This window comes from Lissotriton helveticus, chromosome 3_1, assembly GCF_964261635.1.
Source record: "Lissotriton helveticus chromosome 3_1, aLisHel1.1, whole genome shotgun sequence".
NCBI classification, from domain to species: Eukaryota; Metazoa; Chordata; class Amphibia; order Caudata; family Salamandridae; genus Lissotriton; species Lissotriton helveticus.
In genome coordinates this window covers 234212073-234234042 of record NC_136061.1, presented here as the reverse complement: position 1 = coordinate 234234042, position 21970 = coordinate 234212073, and the positions used below count along the sequence as shown (strand labels likewise).

General features: G+C 41.8%; 1 protein-coding gene across 3 annotated transcripts in view; it reads right to left on the bottom strand.

Moving 5' to 3' along the window:
• CAMKK1 (calcium/calmodulin dependent protein kinase kinase 1) overlaps positions 1–19944 on the bottom strand; it is a 1207414-nt gene extending 1187470 nt beyond the window's left edge. Inside the window, exon 1 of one of the 3 annotated variants that reach the window (XM_078679690.1) lies at positions 19637–19944. The gene's annotated coding sequence lies outside the window, so the exon portion shown is untranslated. The remainder of the gene's footprint in view (positions 1–19636) is intronic. The other 2 variants (XM_078679692.1, XM_078679691.1) reach the window with 2 other exon arrangements.
• Between the last annotated feature and the right edge of the window lie 2026 nt (positions 19945–21970).

Here is a 21970-nt window from a genome sequence, read left to right as displayed (position 1 = left end):
CTCCTGGAGCGACATCCCATGAAATATAAATGATTTGTGGTTTTTAGATATATGCTATGATTGAAGAAGAGCAAGTCTATTCTGAAAGAGAGAGTGCAGACAGATTTAGGGAAACTGATAAATAATGCACACTACATTTAAGGTGACGAAATATTTTTTCAAACACTCTCAAAATGAGTACACACAATTTGCATCATTATTTACTCTGTCCTCAAACTTTAAAAAGCAAATTTGAATCTTATACAAGGACAGGCTCTGATGCAAGCAATAACACCATTACATTGGGTGTTACAAACTTGAAAAAAAAAGAATAATGTGCCCTTGTAGCTGATAAACAAATCTACCATGTCCAGTCCTTATTATTTACATCAAAACAGCCAAGGATTGCAGAAAGAAATAGTGAACACTCCCTTATCGATAGAAGAAATAGAGAGTACTCCATTTTTATAATGAGCCGCACGGTAGGTGGCTCTTACAAGGATTAATCTCTTTGTCAGTCACAGTCTTATATTTATAGGATTGTCCAAAACACAATACATACATTCCTAAGATGTATGAAAAAAATATACAAAGCTTTCCTTTAAAATGCCTGGATATTCCTCATGATTTTCACAATTGATAATAATGAATTTCACAACTGATAATAAGACAATGTCCCATTCATAAGCACATCTGCGTGTACTAAGACACTCACTCCTTTGTGCTACATTTCGTTATATCTGTTCAGAAAACAGTAATATGTAGTGGTATGTACATTATATCCTCCCCCAAGGACATGGTTTGAACCTGTTGCCTCGCCACAAATAAACATGAAAAATATCCGCTTTGGTGAGTTAAATAAGCTTATGGCAATCATAACACTGACAGAGGCGCCTTTACTCTCTATGACAGAAAGTTTCTCCTTGCAAAGAGCCCGATACAGTTCTGAAATTCAACAACTTCTGCAGGCACAATTTCTAAAACATTTTTCTGACTTACGGCACCCCATCTTCCACGCATCAAATGCAACAAGCATAGTCGAAATGTTAAAGAAAATTGTATCTGCCCTATTTATAAGCTGTAAGACGAATTTTGGATTAATTCCTTCATAATTCAGTTTGGCATTTTTTTATCTAATTGGTGGAATTTTAACTACACTTCTGATAGTTGTGCAAGTCTCAAAAAAAATTAAGTCAGCATGAATGTTAAAGTGATTGGAGGCTGTATCTATCTGACTGAACAACAGTATTGTGGAACAATGGCATTCTACTTCTATCTAATATTGAACAAGATACATAAGTGAAAATTGGACTGTCATATCGTAAATTTCAAGCTCCCCTCGTAAGACCTATATTTTGGAGCATAAACTGCTTTGCAACAATTTACCGGATTGTACTGCTGGAGCAACCACTAATAGTAGAAGTTAAGAAGAGAAAAGTAATTATACCAGTGACTATGCATCAAGCATATTGCAACACAATGCAATTAGAGAACAATCCACGAGGCATAGATGAAGATCCACCAATGCTGACAACGCCTGCACCATCAATATAAATGCAAACTCTGGTGAGAATTGGACAGCCAACAGTCTCTGTATTTTCTGACTCAATTGGTGCTGTTCTGCAAAACATACAAGCTTCACCTTCACTGCCAACGGCATCTACGCTGTCAGATCCAATTGTTGCTATTTGGCAAACTATCATGGCTTTGCTTTCATCATCATCAAAGATACCGCTTTTATCTAGGATTTCAATTACCTCATTTTTTGAGAGACTTATGGCAACTTTACTGTCATCAACATCTGGAGAAAACTAATGAGAATACACCTACGGGTAGGAATGCCTGGAGCCTTTCATGTTCTATGACAAAGAAATCTTCATGTCTAGAAGCAGAAAACAATTCAAAATGGGACAATTTGTACCATTCTTGATTTTTCTTTGTTTCTCAAAACTTTTGTACTCAACTGCAAAACTTAGAATGAAAAATAATAGTCTAGCTTCTTTTATTTATCATTATGCATGCATAAATACAAATACCTTAGTGCCACGTGATCTGGAATGGACATTTTGTCATCTGTTAAAAAGTCAAAATCCCGAAAAGATGAAAATGGTTTAGGACTTGGGCAAATGAAAATGGATCACAAATTGTCTGTCTAGAGGTATACATGAATTCTTAACACAACAAGCAACATCTAAGTAAGGTTTGATTTTAGTAGACAGTTAAACAAGGGTGCCAAGTGTAAGTCTAGGAAACCTGGATACATACCAAATCTCACAATATCTATATACAGTTGGTGTTAATCCTGATAACTGCCCCTCCAATTCTTTTATATGGGGCAATAGCATTTAATAAAGAAGTGATAGGGGCTTTTAACACAATTTTTATTAAAACTTGTACAACATTTTTGTAATTTAAGATCTTCGACCCTCCACGTTTTGATAAGATTAGATTTTGGTTTCACGCAGTTTGCTGTTTTAAACCATATAAATGTAGTCAATTATTTATGTGATTTTCAAAGTGCATCATCATTCAATCTAAAAGGCCTCATCAGAAAAGATCTGAAAATACACCCAAGAGAAAGACTGGTGGCCACCTACACTGAGTAAAAGCATTTACTAGGAAACCATCAATTGCCCACAATAAAAACCTCAGCAGTGATCCCTAAGATGACTGGCAAGTTATTAATTAAAAGGAATATGAAAGGTGTATCCTACAAGAGTAATTTAGTTGCTGTAGACAAAAATAAGAACTTTGTCTACATATATGGAACATTCTAAAAAAAAAAAGCAATCCTATTTAGACTCTAACTCAACAAGGACCTTTTTACGTTTTAAGCTTCTATAGACCCCACTTTTGTAGTTTGAGGGTTCATGGATCAAGATTGGGGGAAACAGGAAATGTTGTTCGTGAAACTTATTCCCTGAAACTATAGATCATATCCTCGTCTATGTTTTTTTTTAACAGGACTTGACAAATAAGTATTTGAAACCACTTTTTTGGCATGAGGGTACAAGGACATGCAAAGATGCAACAATGTACTGATTTTCAGGGTGTGCCAATAAATCAACAAGGTGTGAAACCAAGTTTTTCATGGGTGAGGTTGCGTCTTAAGGCCCAGCAGAAATAATTAATATTGATCTTGTTAACGTTTAAAGCTATGCATATGAATGTTAGTTGATGGATGATAACTAGTACATTTCATCTTATCAATGTGTTTTTGGCTTTCCTTACTATTTATTGCATTGTATTGATTTTTATTATAAATTATGCAGTAAATAATAACCTACCTACAACTGCCCTGTATGTGATTTTCATAGATCTACAAGCGATAACCCTGATTTAACACATTAAAGAGGCTATTAAAACATTAGTCCACAGGCCAGAAACCACCACGGTGACCACAAAGTTCTCATCACTGCCAGACATTAGCAGGATGTGTGCGCCATTTGTAAAGTTATAAAATGAAGGAAAGTGTGTATCAGCAGATGGGTGACAATTACAAGGAAACTCTGTGGAACCAGATATAAGAAACGCCTGTCCAAGAAGAGAAAGGTGCCATGAGAAAACGCTTTCAAAGATGGTGGAGACGCAGTGTGGAGCCACGTCTGAACCAATGGCCCATAGGAGTAAGAGGTCCCTAGGTACATGATAGTCAATGATGTCAAATGCTACGGATATTGTATTGTAATAGCATTTATATAGCGCTTACTACCCCTGACAAGGCGTTAAAGCGCACACTACTCCGCAACCCATAATGGATTAGTGCATCTTCATTTGCCTCAGCTAAACAAGTGTGGATCCAGACCGTAGGTTAATGGAAATGAGAACACACCATACACAGGCTTGAGTCAGTGTATGTCTCTTTTACAACGAGCGCCCATCTTGGGAGCTGCTTCGGTGCCCTTCTAGGAACAAAGAGCACCTGACGAACATACAGTGCATTCACGGGTTCACCCTTTCCACTGCTTATGTGCCACGGCTGTCAAAGGGATAAACATTTCTAAGCTAACACCTTCTCCCTACTCTAGAAAAGAGCAGTCCCCTTACTTGGGAGTCTAAAATTATAGTAGAAGGCGGGTTTTCAGACAGAAATGTTCACGATTAGAAGAAGCAAAACAAAAAACCTCAAATGCACTATAGAAAAACATTGCAAAGTAAAAAACACAAACAGAACAGACATCCACGAGGAACAAGTGTAAAGAGGAATAAAGGATTGCATCACAGCAACTCTGGCTGAATCACAATAATTATGCAATAATGATGCCTTAGGTCTACACAACAGGTAATCTAATAATTTGGCAGAGCTGCCAGGCAGTAAACCAGCAAGTGCAACTCCCGTGGGATGCCTAGATTACCAGTTCTGACATGCGGAGAACTGTCACGAGACCCACGTGCTTTTGATAATTACTTGTACACCAGGTAATTGATGGGACAAGTGCAGGGACATAAATATTTTTTAACAAAATATACATGAAAAATGTAGCAAAGTGTACTTTGAAACAATGACATCGAGTAATCACTAAATGGTTAGTAAACTAACAGTACGTCCCACATAAATTATCTTTGCCAGGCGTCTTAGCTAATAACAACAGGTTGTCTGGTGTTCAAAATGCACCAGACCCACTTTACAATTAACTGCAAATTCACTGTAGGAAACTACAGTGAGAGAAAAAAACCTCTGTAAAAACGCAGACCCTATCCATAACCTTTCTTAGAATTATGGAGTACTTAGAGGGAGCAACTGTGCTGTATATGCAGGGCCACTTGAATTACCCGATTCTGCGACTACAGCATTTTCCACATAATTATGGATGTCACATAATCCATCATTTGCTGCATAATCTGCAGGTTTTAATTTTAAAGAATTGTTTCTAGCTCAAACGGATCAAAGGTTACTAAACATGTGCCAACATGTGCTACCACACGATGGAAAGCCCTTTCCCAAAGTGTAGTCATGGCTCAATAGCTTATTGCTGCATTTGGTTGTTAAACAGGTACTAATAAGGTCAAATATTTCCCAAAAATGTATTACCATGAGTAAACATGACAATATAATCAAGTAATACTATCATAAAATGTCCAGCATTAATTACCTTTTCTTGCCACATGATTTAATCAATCCTACTGCATAACTGGGTCTTCTCTTGCAAAATTCCAGAGGCCCTATGTATACGTTAGGTATGGATGTCAGAAACCAGATCTATTACTTATGAGGCATGAAGGAGAGCCCTAGTAAGAAGATGAGGCCTGTGGTTCACCACCAACATGATCAGTGTTGAACAGCAATAGCTGAGGATGGCATCAACAGAAAATAAAAGAGTATGTTTTTACTAGGAGTTGAGCAGTTGGTGGTTAAGTATTTATTGGAATTGGTAAATACTGAAACAATGGGATGCGGTATTTACTAGGTATGGCCCTAGAAATGAGGCACATCATGCTTTTGAGGCATTTAATAGCATCAAATTTTGCAAGTTCTGCCTCTTTTCCTGGAATTTTCCACCCATAAATTTAGGTACATTTTATCTGCTCTAAATTCAACAAGGGAATATTACAGGATACAGTAATTACCGGAGTATTTATTTATTTATTTAGAAAGTTTGATATAGCGCTGGCTAGACCCGGAGGTATCAGAGCGCTTTACATGAGCATCAGATCATAGTTACAGGTTACATCGTTACAAAGGTTACACAGTTTTTAGAGCATGGCAACATAGTTACTTGTAAGGTCGAGATAAACAATAAGCACAAATACGTAAGGGGAAAAGAAGGCAGGGTGAGAGATTCAGGGGAGGGGGTTGAAGTAGGGGAAGTAGACAGATAATGAAGGTGGGAAAGAGGAGGGGAGGGTGAGAGACACAGCATGGGGAGAGGAGGGAAAAGGTGAACTTAGAATTTTGATCCCTCGGAAACTGGATGTTTGCCCAGTGATTGGAGTGTATTGGCTCACTCTTAATCAGGACCACTGTAGATTTGCACAGCACACCGGCTGCTTAATGACTCAGCTGCTTTTATTCTGGGCCACTGGAATTATGCAGCAGGGTTTATTAAATTATGAGGGTAGAAAAGGAAAATTATACGGCATAATGCAGCACTTAGGGCAAAAATATGTCAGTTCAACAACTAAATAGAGAAATAAGCAAATGAAAGATGACCAGTTAACCTTTGCGAAAGGCCTTCCAATGTATACGAACACATTTAGTAACTTAATCCCTTTGAACTATAAACAATGTTTTTTTGTTAAAATCTGCATACTATGCAGTGGATGAGGGATAATATGGTAAATGTGGCAAATCCATAACTAAGCGAAAAAAGCTGCAGCCGCAGAATAGCATAATTCCAGTGGCCCTGGTTTTAATTAATAAATGAGCAATTTGAAGGTCCTGAAGCAGCATTCTCAATCCATTATAAATGTGATTTGAAGTCAAGTCAAACTGATGCTTATTGGTTAACTGATTACTATTTTAAATTCCTTATTTGGGCAATTTGAAGAGCACATATATTCAAAGGCTACAAAGTGCTTCAGAATAATAGTCTTAATGAAGGCACTGGAACCTAAGAATGGTGGCGCGGCAATACATTTATGTAAAATGCCTAGTGAGTTACATTGTTGCTGCAAACTGCTGCTGTGAGTTAAGCATTATTACTTTTGCAGTTAGTGAAACTATATTTGCAGCATTCATTAAATTACTTTCATAAGAAGGCCAAACATGTTTGTGTGTGCCACCATTTTGAAATAGCATTTCTTAATTTCAGTGATAGTGCCTCATTATGACAAGTAACAAAACTGTCTCAGGTTTGATGATGGTTGTAGATTTCATGAATGTGCATTTGAAGATCGAGGACACAACTGAGATTTACCATGGCCTGTGGGAAAATGGTATTATACCCCATCAACTTAGAAGTATAAGTTGGTTGAAGAACAATATGTGCCACCTTGTTGGTAGTGCTATACGTAGGCAAATCTATTGCTGAGTCCTGGGGTCAACTTAACACAGTAGATGCCTTTATGTTGTCATCTATTGAGCAAGAATTACTTTAAGAGCCTTCTAGACATGTGAGCCTATCAACAGCGCACAAGATAGCAGCATGGACATCGATTCACCAAAATCCTTGGGGTAGCGGAAGTGACATCATATACCCTTTGACTTAATGATATCACAGTAAGTGACCTTATATGACCTTTGACCCTGAATCAGCCAAGAAGTTATGTCACACAACTCTAATCCTTATGACACCACAATTCAATAGTTGTGTTTCATTCAGACATCTACTGAGGTCTACAAATACAAAATACAAAGAAAAACAACTATTTGTATACACTTTAAACAATTTTTGAGAACGTTTTAAAAACTTGAACAAGTAACAGACTAATTAATTTGGGGAGACATACACAGCTTGATTAAATCTTGGATTAAGATGGCATTAAATCTGAAACTAATTGGCTTTATAAACCGGGACCTGGCCTCTACCTAAATTGGATTTGGACAAATTAGCAACATGTGAGAAAGATCTTGTATTCCTCCATTACATAAATCACTTATATCTGAGCAATTTTCTAGAGTATTCCATTTAGAAGTTTATGTCTTTAGTGGAAGAATTCCCAGACGCAAGAGGAGAATACAACGTCTCACTCTGTGTTCTAATTGAAAATAATGATATGCTCAGGGGATTTATATGCTATACTTTTCATTATTGGATTATAATGCTTTAGTTGACTACAGTATTCGATATCTAGTTCGAAACTCATTCTTGGTGTTGAGTTTTTTAAAAAGATGCGCTGGAGTCCAGACCCGCAAAAGTACTAGAGTGTATTGGGAAGCAATAAGAGCTATATTAAGGTTCCTATTAAAAGTATACTGTGCCGATTCGTTTCCAAAAGTCTCCAATTTTAATAGATATCTCAAAGTTCCAGGGAATGCGTGTAATAGATTGTATGCTCGCCTTATTATGTTAGAGATAGGGCCGGGCTTGTTCGGAAATCCTGTATAGCAATTGAATTGAGTAACGCTAGACGGCATATACATTTGAGTCCTGAGACTGGTTGGCGGTCATATTATGAGGATGAGAGAATGTAATATGATCGCTAGATTGGGCGAGCCAATAAACCAACAAAGGACTGCCAAGCAAGAGCCGAACTCAGAGTGTGGCGTAATCAAAGAAAAACAAGCGATGGAAATGCAATTGGTCTCGCATTTGCTTGAGTGAGAGTCAGGGCTTTAAGTGGGGCAAAAACTTAGGGTGCTCTAAAAGGGGCGTGACAAACGTCATAATGGGGTGTGGCCTACCCAAGTAGGGGCGTGGTCTAAATCAAGAGGCTCCTTGCATTTTCCATGAGCCGTTAACAAGATACCAACCCCACTTGCTTAGCTGAGGACCTTCAGGTGTTTTCCAACCTCCCTGGGAAACGGGTGGCAGGCCCAGAACTCTTAGTTAGAATTTTGGGAGGAGTGCTAGTTCAAGTAGTGCTCTACTCTAGACTGCCAAGCAAGGTGAACTCTGAAAAAAAGGAACTACTGACGCCTACCTGTTCCTCGCTCATCAAAGGATTCTTGCAGCTTGGCCCCGCAGTCTCCCGCGCTGTGGGTGCGCCTTCCTGTTGTTCCTCTCTGACCGGAGGAGCCTTGTTGCTTGGCCCCGCTGTCTCCCGTGCTGTGGGTGAGCCATTGCCTGACTGTACCCCCCGCCGCCACGACCTACCAACCCAGCGGCCGCAGAGCGGGGGGACCACATTGACTACATTGCCCAGAGCACCCTGCGGGACTGCCCCGCCCACCAGCCCCACTTCCGCGCCCAAAGGCGCTTAAAGATCCTGCGCTTGTCCCGCGTCGCGGGACGCGCGCGGGCGATCGCCGGGCTGAGCCCGGGCAGAAGGCCGTCCGGGGCCAGAGGAGGCCGGGCTGGGCTCCCCCTTTGACTCTCCCAAAAAGGTACTTTATATTGAGTATTTCCTCTTGGTGCGATACCATGACGCCCACATATTGCTGACTTGCCTGTCTAGGACGGCACGAACAATAGGTTACAAAACTACTGTGTACTGGTGGGAAGGGAAGGGAAGGAACTAAACTGATTTTATACTGTGACCCACAATAGGGAGAACCCATTTTCTAGCTTTTCTGAGGAAGGATAGTGCTAGGCGATAGTAGAACACAGAGGAGGATGCTAGAGCTTGCACTATGTCTAAACCACCGAAAACGCGCTCGGCCACAAGTAAAGCACACTTACCCTGTACACCAAACCCTTCAGGCTTAGAGCCAAATGTAGTCTTGTCCCATAAAGCAAAACCCACCGCGATTGACCTGATGTTGAGGAAAGTCACAGGGGAGACTGAGCGTATGGAGAGGAGCTTGTCCACATCCCCGATACCCATCCTAGTCACACCCACACAACCTAGGGAATTAAACACATCAGTAATTTCTCATACGGAGATACTGGGAAACTCAATTGAGGGTATCCCCTGCGCGCAGCGGGTAGAAGAGACAGGGGCAGACACCATTAGGGACAGTAATACAGTCATATGTAAAAGATCCAAACAACGGGGCTGTAGGAAGGGCCAACCTAGAAAAAATAAATCAAGCACAATGGTACATCGACAAAAAGACAGTGATGAGGTGATTACAGTAGAAGTAGCGCCACACCACCCAGGCCCACCAGGATGGATGGATGAGGTAATAGGAGACCTACAAAAACACCTGGAAGTCTTTATTACAAGCCAGCTAAAACCGATTATCAGCAGGCTAGATAAAATAGCAAATGCACTGACTAAACAGGGAAGGTCAAAGGGCCCCACAAGCAGTAATTTGACTTCAGACCCTATCCAAGCAACTATTACGCCAATTGGTCAAATGGCAGGTGAAAACAACTGCGTTAGTAATGTCCAATGCACCATCGCACAGGTACATGATTCACCCAAATTTACTGTACAGCCAGAGAGGGGAAACAACCAGAAGGAAGGAAATAAGAACATAGATAAGGTTCAACAGCGAATAAGTACGCAAATGAGGCAAATAGGGAATCCCATAATCCATGGTCTGACTCAAATAAACCAAACTGGCCATCCGCTGAATGACAGACCAGATAACTCTCCACCACACATAAACCTGCCCCCTGAAGCATGCCCTTACGTCATTGTCTTTGCTGGGGTACCCGAACTTAGGGCTGTAGAGAAAGAATTACACTCAGAACTGAAAAACAAAATAACCAAATGGCTAAATATACACAGGCCCCTGAAAGGTGGGGAATGCGGGGAGATCCTTCACGTAAGACGAGTAAATTGGCTAGGTGGAAGAAGGAAAGACATCACAGGGGACTGTATTGTGGCGAATACCAATCTAGTGGAATATATACTAGGTAACCCAAACAGAAATCAGACCAGCACCATACGCACCTTACCATTGGGATACTTTTACCCCAGGGGACGGATTACTTATACTCCGACCTATTCCAACTTTAGTACCAGAAGGGCACCAGCCAGACAATGGGTCAGAACGCATGAACAAATAGGCCAGTTTATACCAAACCTAGATTACCCCCAGTGGGCAAACAGATTCAGTCCGCTACAGTACCTTGATGAAAATGACTGACTACCCCCAATAGGGAATCGGCCAGAGAAGTTGGGTAGAAGGGTGAGAATTGAACACATTGAAAAGAGGGCCAGGGAAAGTCACGAAGTAAAGAGGATAGAAGAACCCCTAACATAGGGAGGAGAAGGCGACCATGGGGTTAAGTTGCTCATGAAGGATCACCCCAGGCCAAATGGCCAGGACCCAAAGGGAGGAAAAGCAACTAGGGCAGGGCTTGTTCTACTGTCTTGGAATATAGCAGGCCTGGGGGGGAAATTTGATAATGAGGATTGGAGGAAGTATATCTGTGGCTCCCACATAATAGCACTTCAGGAGACGTGGGCGATTAATTCCTCTCCCTAACAGTTAGATGGTTACAAATTTTTTTTGTGCCAGCCCGAGAAGGTAGATCGGGCAGGGCAAAGGGAGGGCTAGCTTTGTACGTTGATCTTGATTTAAAAGGCACCTGGACACAACCTCCCTGGACATCACATACTCTCCAGGCAGCTGTATTCCAAGGGCAAGGGCTGAGGTTACTGATATTTCATTTCTACAACTCAGGGCCTGTAGATGGGAACAACGCAGTTATTCAGGAACTAGAGAGTAGACTTAATCAAGAAACTGAGCAAAGGAAAGGGGGTGGGGAACCAATTGTCCTGGTTATGGGTAATTTTAATTGTCATCTATGCCCAAAACTGTTCCCTGTAAGTCCTGACTGGTCATCCTGCCCGATAGAAAGCGGACCACATTTTGAGCATAACAAGGAGGGAACACTACTAATTAAGTTATTAGACACTTATGCTCTCACACATACAATAGATCTGGTGGTCCCGGGAAAAGAGAGTACTCTTATACCAACATTCAAAGGTCGAGGCTGCTCTTCTATTATAGATTTTATGATGATATCTACTTTTGCTAAAGATCAGGTTAAAGAGGCGAGAACGGACTGGAGTCCTTTTAGTGACCACAATCCCCTAATTCTTGAACTTATATATAATGGTCTCTCAATAAGGAGTGATCTGGCAGACATTGAGGTGCGGCCAACGGATCAGGGGAGACGATTGAGGTGGTCAAAAATCAATGCCCAGGAATTCTATAGAACCCTAATAGAAATAGGTAAAAAACAGATACAAGATTGTTTAGAACCCACAGTAGAGGGTAGTGAGGTGGTCTCAGCGTTCGAGTCCCTAACCAATGTGGTTGATGGACTTTTGAAAACTAAAGGTACTACAAAGAATATAACACATCCACGATGGTTTGACACAAATTGCTCTCGGGCATTGAGAGATCTAAAATTCTGTCTCAAAACTCTCCCGAGGGACAAGCAGAAAGTAGCCCTTTGTAGACATGTTTACAAAACCAAGGTCAAACAGAGGAAGATTACGCTGCAAACAGAAGTCTGGGCTGACCTGAGGAAAGCAGGTGAAAATAGGGATAATAATGAATTTTGGAAAATCATCAATAGGCCGTGTTTTCAAGACAGTAGTGCCCCGGTGATTAGTACTAATATACTTTCCGAGCAGTGGGTGTCCCATTTTAAGGGCCTTTAGAATCACCGCTGCGACATAGTCTCGGTAGAGGGTTGGGACGGGGTTCGGCCTACGGAAACAGAATTCTCATTACAAGAAATCACTGAGGCCATCCAAGGTCTGACTCGAAATAAGGCACCAGGGCCTGACGGCACGCCACCAGACCTTTACCTAAGTAACATTGATCTCTGGGCTCCCATTATGACTAGGGTGTTAAATGCAGCTATAAAATCTGGGCTCCCGCGATCTTGGTCTACCGCATTAATTGTCCCTATCTTCAAGAAGGGGAGTAGGGACAATCCTCAATGCTATAGACCAATATCGCTGATAGAGGTGTCAGCTAAACTACTGGGTAGGGCAGTTTTAAACCGCCTTACAGCTTGGACAGAAGAGCACCACACCTTAGCAGATACCCAATATGGATTTAGATCGGGTAATTCAACCAGCGATCAATGTCTCAACCTCTATCTATTAGTTGCTAAACATACAAAAGCTAGCAACGGAACAGTCTACATGGGATTTATGGACTTGGCTGCAGATAACGTAAACAGGAATAAACTCTGGGTTCTGATGAGTAATCTGGGAGTTGATCCCGGACTTATAAACATCTTAAAAGAATTACATTGGAACACCACTGCTAAGGTCCTCTATAGCGCGGGGGGGGGGGGGAGTACTGATCCCTTCCCGTGCACTAGCGGAGTGAGGCAGGGGTGTATCCTTGCTCCCTTTTTATTCTCATTGTACATAAATGACCTAGAAAGAACATTGGTTGCCCTGAAAACTGATTGCCCCAAAGCAGGAACGCGTCACATTCCGGTACTGTTGTACGCAGATGACGCAGTCCTGCTTGCACGAACAGCATTGAGTCTGCAACACCTTGTTGATGGATTTGTGAAGTTCATGGACAATTTAGATCTGTCCGTGAACTTGAGCAAATCCTTTGTGATGGTGGCGGGCAAAAAAAACCCTAAGAAATATGTATTTAAAATAGGGGCCCACACTCTAGAAACAGTAAGCACCTTCTCCTACTTGGGTCTTATATTTGATGGGGAGATTAAGTTTGATTCCTTAATTGAGGAAAGGTGCAGAAAACTGGTTTCTGCAAATGGTGCGATACTAAACTTCGCCCGCAGGCTAGGTCGCTGGTCACCAGAACAAGTAATGAATTTGTATAGAGCTGTAAGTACCGCAAAGGCTATGTATGGGGCAGTGGTCTGGGGTTTTAGGGAAGTAAGACAATTACAAGTAGAGGAAGACAAATTCCTACGTAGGATCTTGAAGACACCACAGAGTATCCCAGCAGAAATTGCACACACTGAGCTTGGGATCCCATATATTACCGACCAGGTAAAGGTGAGACCCATTTTGACATGGCACCGAATCTGGGTAAACCCGGAAGCGGAACTAAGCAAGATAATAGTCAAAGATTGCTTACAAAAAGATAAGTGTCTCCAAATCCCATGGTTAAACTATGTCAAGGACACACTAGGGAGCATAGATCAGCAGATACTTTTCAGGGACCCTACTTCGATTGCCACCTCTTGCAAATATCGGATTAAAAAACTGTTATTAGAAAAGTATGAACTGGGCAGATCAAATTCTGACTTACTAAAAAGATCAGTAGCGGCACAATGCTTAGTAAGTAATGGGGAGGGTATGGAACCCTATTTATTTCTGATGTATAATCAGCAAGATAGATTTTAATGTGCTGTTTTAGGCTCAATTTGTTACCTAATATCTTAGCTTATCCTTCAGGTTTTACTTTAACAATTGAGCAGAAGGGTGCCTGCGGCCGCGACAAAAGGTCTCCGCAGAACACCCTTCATTTTGTACTTTTGTGTTCTTTTTATCGAATCCCTCGTTGTAGATTTCTTGTGGATATTTTAAAAGAGTCAAAATTCCGTCATGCTAAAACTGCATTACTTTTTTCTGCAAAGAGCAAATGATATGCGCACCCTATGCTCTATTATGAGTTTTCTAAAAGTTGTAGTAAAATTAAGAAATACGAGAGGCTGAGCAATGATGTACATAATACCACATGTTTTAATTGTATAAACTTTGTTTTTAACGTATTACGGTTCAGAAATGTAACTAATGATTTTTGTATAATGAATTTTTATGATGGTTTTTAATCATCGAAATAAAGATTTACTGAACTGAACTGATGTTAGAGATAGCTCTAGCATATATGCTCACCAAAGATAACTCAAGACGTAATGCTTGGCCCGGAACTGATTAGGCAGCATTTCACAATTTCCGTAAACAGCCCTTCTTTCACTTGTATTGGTTGCAAGGTTTTAATCTGTGTGCATTCCAGAACGAAAGATAAAATAGGTGGAATTTTCATGCGTTAAACCTCAAGCAAAGATTGGAAGTGTCTATTCCCGGTAGAAATGTATAATCTCTGCAATGCCCCCACATCTGCCCTTCACCCTATATGTTGGAAATGGGAAGCATTTTGCTAATTTTGAGAGAAAATTCGGCCCAAATTAGTATATATTCTTTTATCGTCACCACAATAATTAACATTTCTGAAGTATCATAATAATTGCACAATTAATATTCTATATTCGTCTAGGGGAAAACAGCCATAGGTCCTGAAAAAACACTCACTGAATATTCAAGTCCTTTCATGGCGTGCCTAGCTAATAAAACCTGACAGTCCCATGATTTTACCCAATTATGTTCTTTAAATGTCCTATGGGTGCCCCCTTATGTCAAAAATTACCTCCATTGCTAAGACCAGCATTTTGCTATGGTGCACCTTTTTGCCCAAACATTACATACAATATACCAGTGCCAGAATTTTCCTAATACTGCTTCTCTTGCACTATGGATGTCCCTTATGTCAAATGTTAGGTCTATTATCTTGTGAACCACATTTTGTCATGTACGGCCCAATGACATTGCCACGGTTGTCTTCACATATGTCAAGAATGTCCTCCAATGTGCCATCACAGGTAATTTATTTGAAAGTCCTTCGGTGCACTCTATTTGTTCTTCAGTATTCTGTTTTATCTTTGTAGTTTTCGTGCTACTTCATCCCAGTGCTTTGTCTGGAAGCACTCTAATTCAAATGTTCCAAGATTGGACGGTGGGTTCCGCCCTGGTGGGTGCGTGCACTTTTACATAACTATCAAGTTTTCTCAACTTATTCTCTTTAGTAATAATTTCGTTAAACACTTATTCCTTTTTCTAAGAATAATATTTTATTTCATATATCCTTGTGTGTCTTATTTCATACTTCTTTTGATTAACATATCATTATTTCTTCACAGTTTTCTTATTGTTACCCAATGCATTTCGGGTCTCAAATAGGACCCTTCTTCAGGGCTCTGCAAATAGGAAAGAAACGGAAACCTTATGAGCTAGCCTCATGCATAAAGTATACTTACACAATAATCTCTCGTATATATAGTTGCATACATAATCTTATCTTATAAGTTACATCAGACATGGTCTTCCATCGGTACATAGTTTCATGTTTATAACAAGATTAAGATAAATCCTCTCGTTAAATTTATCGTGGTGCAGTATGAAGTTCTTACATTCAAAACTAATAATCGTGGGAGTAACTGACTGATCGTGACTTAAGTATGAAATAAGACACACAAGGATATATGAAATAAAATATTATTCTTGGAAAAAGGAATAAGTGTGTAACGAAATTATTACTAAAGAGAATAAGTTGAGAAAACTTGATAGTTATGTAAAAGTGCACACACCTACCAGGGCGGAACCCTCCGTCAAATCTTGGAACATCACCGGTAATTTGCCACAAGTGCTACCTATGCCAAGGTTTTCCTCTAGTAGGCCAGCGCTGGCATTTTTTCATGGGTGCTACGTGCCAAAATATAACTACAGTGTGCCATCACTAGCATTTTGCTGAGGGTATCCTAGTCTCCAGTAGGCCATTCGGTGTTTCTATCACCAAGAAGCATGCCAGGTCCAACAGCGGATTTCCAAGCATAACAACATACGTTCACTTTATTCACACTCATTAGCAGTCAGTTGCACTCATTCATTTTCAACTATTGTCTTGTACTCACTTTTCCCCTGAATCACTCATTCGCAATCTCTGACTGACCTCTAATTGGTCACTTATTTTGACACCCACAATCTCACATACAAACATACATGCTCACGCATATACATGCTCTCTCACACAAACTCACTCTCAATGCTTAAACGTAACTTACATTTAAAGACATTATATTTTTCCTACCTCAGATTCCAGGGAAGGTCCAGATCTTGTTACTCCAATGTTTATAACACTAATAGTGAATAATGAACTATTATTCACTATTAATGTAATATAAATGAGCAGAAAATAAGGTTAGAGCCTGACTCTGATAATGTCAGACACCCTTGTGCTCTTGGCACTGACTTTGCCACCTTTGAGGCCAGGGGTCACAAAGGCAGTGCCAGGGGTAGCAAGGAACAAGCTAGGGGTCGCAACTGCGACCCCTGTCGACCTCTAAATAACGTCCAAGGCTAGCACAGACATATTGGACGCATCCTCCCATAGAGGGAAATTTAATTCGTTACAATATGCAACGAAATTCAGTACCTTTTGATTCCCACCATTCGAGTCCATGGTCACAGAGTGGAGTGGAAGACACAAAGTTGCCCCCTCCCCATTATCAGATATATATAAAAAGGACAGCACTTCAAATGTTTCCTCAACTCAGTCCAACTTTGGTTCAGAACTAGCCATGGAGTAAGAGAATGATTAAAATACAAAGTGAGAAACATCAAAATCATCAGCAGTGGGTTGTGGTTGCCTGGCTAAACTGCAAACTCGAGTAATGCGGATAATAAAATGGGCCAACATGTGTTATCCTCGGCAAATCACTCCCCATTTCAATTATCTGTCAAAACCTGGAGCATTCAGAAACAAGGGAAAGACTCTCAGTAATGAAAAACAACCTCGAAAGCATAGCAGGCTACAGGAAAGACATGTTAGCTTCGCCCCCAGCAGATTAGCATAACCCCTGAAACACAGCCAGAAAGTGGTTGGAGCATCCCAGGGGGAAAAGCACTGCGAAATAATCGCCCTGCGTACAGACGAATCCCTGCGTAAACAGCAGAGAGACATTCAGAGCCTGGGAGCACACACACGATAGCACGAGCTTAGAAGGGCAGCTGGAAATGAGTATTCCCAGACTACTGAGAGAGAGGCCGTCAGCCTCTGAGAAAAGGAAGCGAGAGCTGCCCTGTCAGTGATGTTATCTAATAAGGAAGTCTGCTGCTTCTGCAAACACCCGGTATGACAACTAGTTCTTGTAAGCAAAACGAATGCGACTGTGGACAGAGGAAGGCTACAGTGAGACACGCCTGGCACAGCGGCTGTAATACGGACAGTTATCGAAGAGGCACATCCCAAAAATGAAAGGCGTGATAGAAATGTGTACAACAGTGACGGCCATGGAAGGAGTGATTGAGCACCAAGCAAGACGTGAATTTGTAGAAATGTTGCAGCAGGCATGGTTGAAAATGTGTGCAATGGTGACATGCGCGATGGGAATGTGCGCAACAGTGACAGGTGTGGCAGGAATGCTGTTGTTAATTAGCACCTGTAAATAGGTGTGGGCATGAAACAAAAAGTACGCATGTCAAATTGTGAGAGGCGGGGCTGAAATGCGTGCAATGATGAAAGGCGTGACAGTAGCGAGTGCAATAGTGACCTGCGTGACAGCAATGTAAGCATTAGTCACCAGCGTGTGTACATGAAGCAAGATTATGCACCAGTGGAAGCCTTGAAATTGTGACATACAGGACAGGAAACATGCACTCGTGATGGCCCTGACAGGAATGTGTGTGATGATGCAGGAAGTAAATAGTGACAACTGTAATAGACACTACGGAGTATGCCACGTGCTAGGCACTATAAGGATGTGAACGCAAAATAACAAACGCGGGCAATACAGACGTTCATGACGTAAATGTGCCTAATAATGACAGGCTTGAAACCGTTGTGCTCAGCAGTGACAGACATGGGATTGATATGTTCATCAGTGTCATACAGGTCGAGAAAGGATGCACTCTAGTGACATGAATTCGAGGACTGTGCAAGAAGCAAGACAAACGTATATAAGCGTCACCCAAGAAAAATGCTAGCAAAAGCCTCATGAAAGTAGTACAATTGCGACATCCATGTCATAAATGTGTATAAGTTTACAATAGTGACTTGAATGAAAGTGTGTGTGACAGTAGTCGACATGACAGCAATGTGTGAACCAGCAAAAGGAACAGTACAAGCCTTTGACGTAGTAGTAGTAGTGAGAGGCCTGGCAAGGGCTTTGTGCACTAATAGGCATACATGACAGATGTGTGTCCAATAGCAACACACCTAATAAGAATGTGTCCAATAGCGACAAAATATGTACAGTATTTGCAAGCATAAACGAAGGCAGAGAGAGAGAGCCTCTGCAAACATATGTGCAGTAACAGGCATAGTTGAAACGTTATGATGGCTCCTGGTGTATCCGGTATGACTGTAATAAGGACAGACATGAAAAGTACATGTTCAGGTGTGACAGGCATTCAAGGAATGTTATTAACAAGTATAGCATAACTGTTTATAATAGAAGTAGCAGTGATGACACGAGAGAAAAGGGGGCAGGCGTAATATGCACTCTTTAATAATGGCAGCCAATGTGTGTATTCATGGCCAAACATGACAGAAGGAGTGAAACAGCGACAGACATGACACATGCGCATGCCGACGACAGACATGGCATAACTATGGCGTGTTTTATAGTCACAGGCATGAGAAATCATTGTGCAATAGTGAATGAGACTGTGCACAATAGTAATAGGTGTTACATTAATTTGTGCGCTGGTACAAATGTGTCATGAAATGTGTCCTATACTTGCACACAGGACAAGAAGGCGTGGAATAGAGACAGAAAGGCAGAAACTTATCAGCCAATAAGAAGCTTTCGGGAATGTGTTCAATAGTGACAAGCAACACCGAAATGGGTCCACTGGTGACATACTTGATATGTAAGAGAGCCTAGGGCCATTCATTAAAGGAATTTTCGAAAAATTATAAGCATGCCTGAAGCTTGCTCACTAGTACCAGGAATACCTGTGACGTGACCAATAATGACAGGCATGGCGGATAGGAGTACACAGTGATAGCCATTGCAAAAAAAAATGAAGCCAATAGTGGGACAGGTATTGTAGTAACATAAACGGCAGATATTAATGCAACACTAATAGTATGTCAGTATGTCCAGCGATGAAAGAGTACAAAGTGTGCCAATGGTCACAGAAATGTGCCCATTAATGTTAGGCATGACGGGGCTGTGTGGGGCAGGGATGGACAGGTACAATAGGACTGCAAGGGAGTGACAGACACGACAAGACATTGCACATGGGCGGCAAAAGCATGGCAGAAATGTAGCCAGGGAGTACAAACATATGTGCAACAGTTACAGGAATACGTGCATGGGCTCTGCAGCACCTAGCAGGTTAGCGCCCGGCTCTGCTCCAAGTTTCTATCGTGCTAGGGGCTGCAGGAGCTACTGGGTGCCCCAAAGGGGAGAGAGATCGTTTCTCTTACCTGCCAGGGCTGCCTCTTCCTGCACAGTCCCGCGCCGCCTCACCATGGACGCACGGGCTGCCTGGATGAGAGGATGGCTGAGGCGCGCGCACAGACCCGGCGCCTGGGAGTCATGAACTGCCCGCTCTGCCGCTCACTACACCTGGCGAGGCACGCGCATTGGCTGGCAGGGCGCGTGCAGCGGGGAGGGGCGGGCGGGGGGAATAAAGCTAGAGAGAGAGAGAGAGAGAGGCGCGTGCCGGCGGGGCACGCAAGTCGCTCGCCTCTGCCCCGGCGCAGGGCGCTCAACGTTCATCAGATTGTGACACAAGGTAACACTGTCAGGCTCCTCCCCCTCCAGAATTCCGCACCAAGACGGACAGCCCCTGCTTCAAGCCCATTGGCTGCTTCTTGCCAGAGACGGCATTGGGTACATCACAGTCTTCTTGCTTATTGGCTCCTGGACAAGTACCGCTTGCGTTTCCGCGTACTTACTGCCTCTCGAGCATCTGTCCACCCACCCCCTTTCAAATCTGATAAAGCTGTTTAACTGGGCTGACTCTGAGTGAGCATACGGCAGCGGGAGCTGGCATTAGGAAACAGTAATGTCCTGTAACGACTGTTTTGGTTAAGAGGGTGAGTAACAGTTTAGGTGTAACAGTCACTGGTTTGTAAGTAAAGGAGGACGAGGCACTGCGCCTATCTAGCCGTACAGACTCTGTTTAGAAGTCACAGACGTTTCTGTTTGAGGCGCACCTACTTTTTTTTTATTACAGAGAACATTAGAATGCTGGCGCTAACACTTAAGAGATAATGGTATATTTAATTAACACTGACGTATTGCTAACAGATACATTAGAATGATGATCACAAAAGGACAGTGGCAGCGAGAAATAATGATGTGAACCAGGCGTGCAACACCCATAGTGCTTAAAGGGCTTCAGCCCCCCCCCTCCCCTGCAGCCCCCTTGCTACCCCCATGTGTCTCAGCCCGGGCTGCTGCAGCTTGAGCTGCTGTGGTTTGGGCAGAGTCTGGAGTCTTATCTCCGCCACACCCGAATTTTTCACAAGTCTTTAAAAGACCATTTACATGCCCCTGTGAACTCCTTATCAAGGATTAGTGTTTTTTCAGTGATTCTTCTACCCTCTGGTCTGCACTCTGTCTATCCCTTACATTTGTATTTTATTTTTACTGCCACAGTGAGAGAGTACAAATCCTGAAAAGGCATCTCATGAATAGAGATGCCACTTTTCCAAGAGAAAAAATCCAGCCATTTGTTGTTGTTTAAAGAGTCAGCAAAGGTATAGCCTTGAAACAAAATAGGGCTGTAAAGAAAGTGATATATATTCATTTGTAACATGACTTTTCTGTCTTTGTTTCCTTTATTAGTCATGGATCATCAATGCAGCCCTTTAACACGTTTAAAAGTGGTATTTATATTTGCTGTTTAAGGTTTGCACAAACAAGTGTTAAAAGTACCAGCTTTAGAAGATTTCGCTTATTTTTGTACTGGATGGGACATCAAAATACTAGTGGTGCCGGTATAAATCCGATCAGCTGGCAACCCTAATCAGGAGACTGAAAGTTTGTTGCTTGTTGTTATATCTGAAACCATATGCCTGCCTTCAATTCAATGCTGAATTACTCCAGGTGTCTGGGAATATATCCTGCATTCAGACAACTCCCTCCTTAATCTCACTGTTAACCTTCACTTTCATGTTCACTCTATCTGCATTTTATCTCACCGTGGTGCGGGTGAGTCTCCGCTGGTGTGGACAGAGGTCCCACTCTAATTATCTTTTAAAATCACGCTTTCTATTGATTTAAATGTTGTGCTCCAGTAGTGTTTCACTTCCGCCTGCGGCTCTGCTTGCACTGATTGGGTGGCCTTGCCCAATCAGATGCGAGGTCGGGAGGAGCCAGTTGGGCCCCCAGCCATTTCAGGCCGGTCGCAGCGTGGACGCATTAATCTGCATTTTATCTCACTGTAGTGCGTGTGAGTGTCCGCTGGTATGGACTGTGGTACCGTTCTAATTATCTTTTAAAATCACGCTTTCAATTGTTTTAACTATTGTGCTCCATTTGTGTTTCACTTCCGCCTGCTTGTTCCAAAAAACAAGGGAAACCAAATTAGCAATATGTCAGGAACCTTGGGTAGTTATATGTTTTCTAAAGACAGTGGTCCCTAGACAGTTTTAGATAGTTTGTTGAATATATATAGACTGAATAGTTTCTATATTCTTTGTCCAGCCGGACAGAATTTAATATTCAATAAGAAAATTGGCAGTGAATGTTACACAAATTCAAGTGGGACACCACCGGTGTCCTACTACCACACTTCGACAAAACAACAT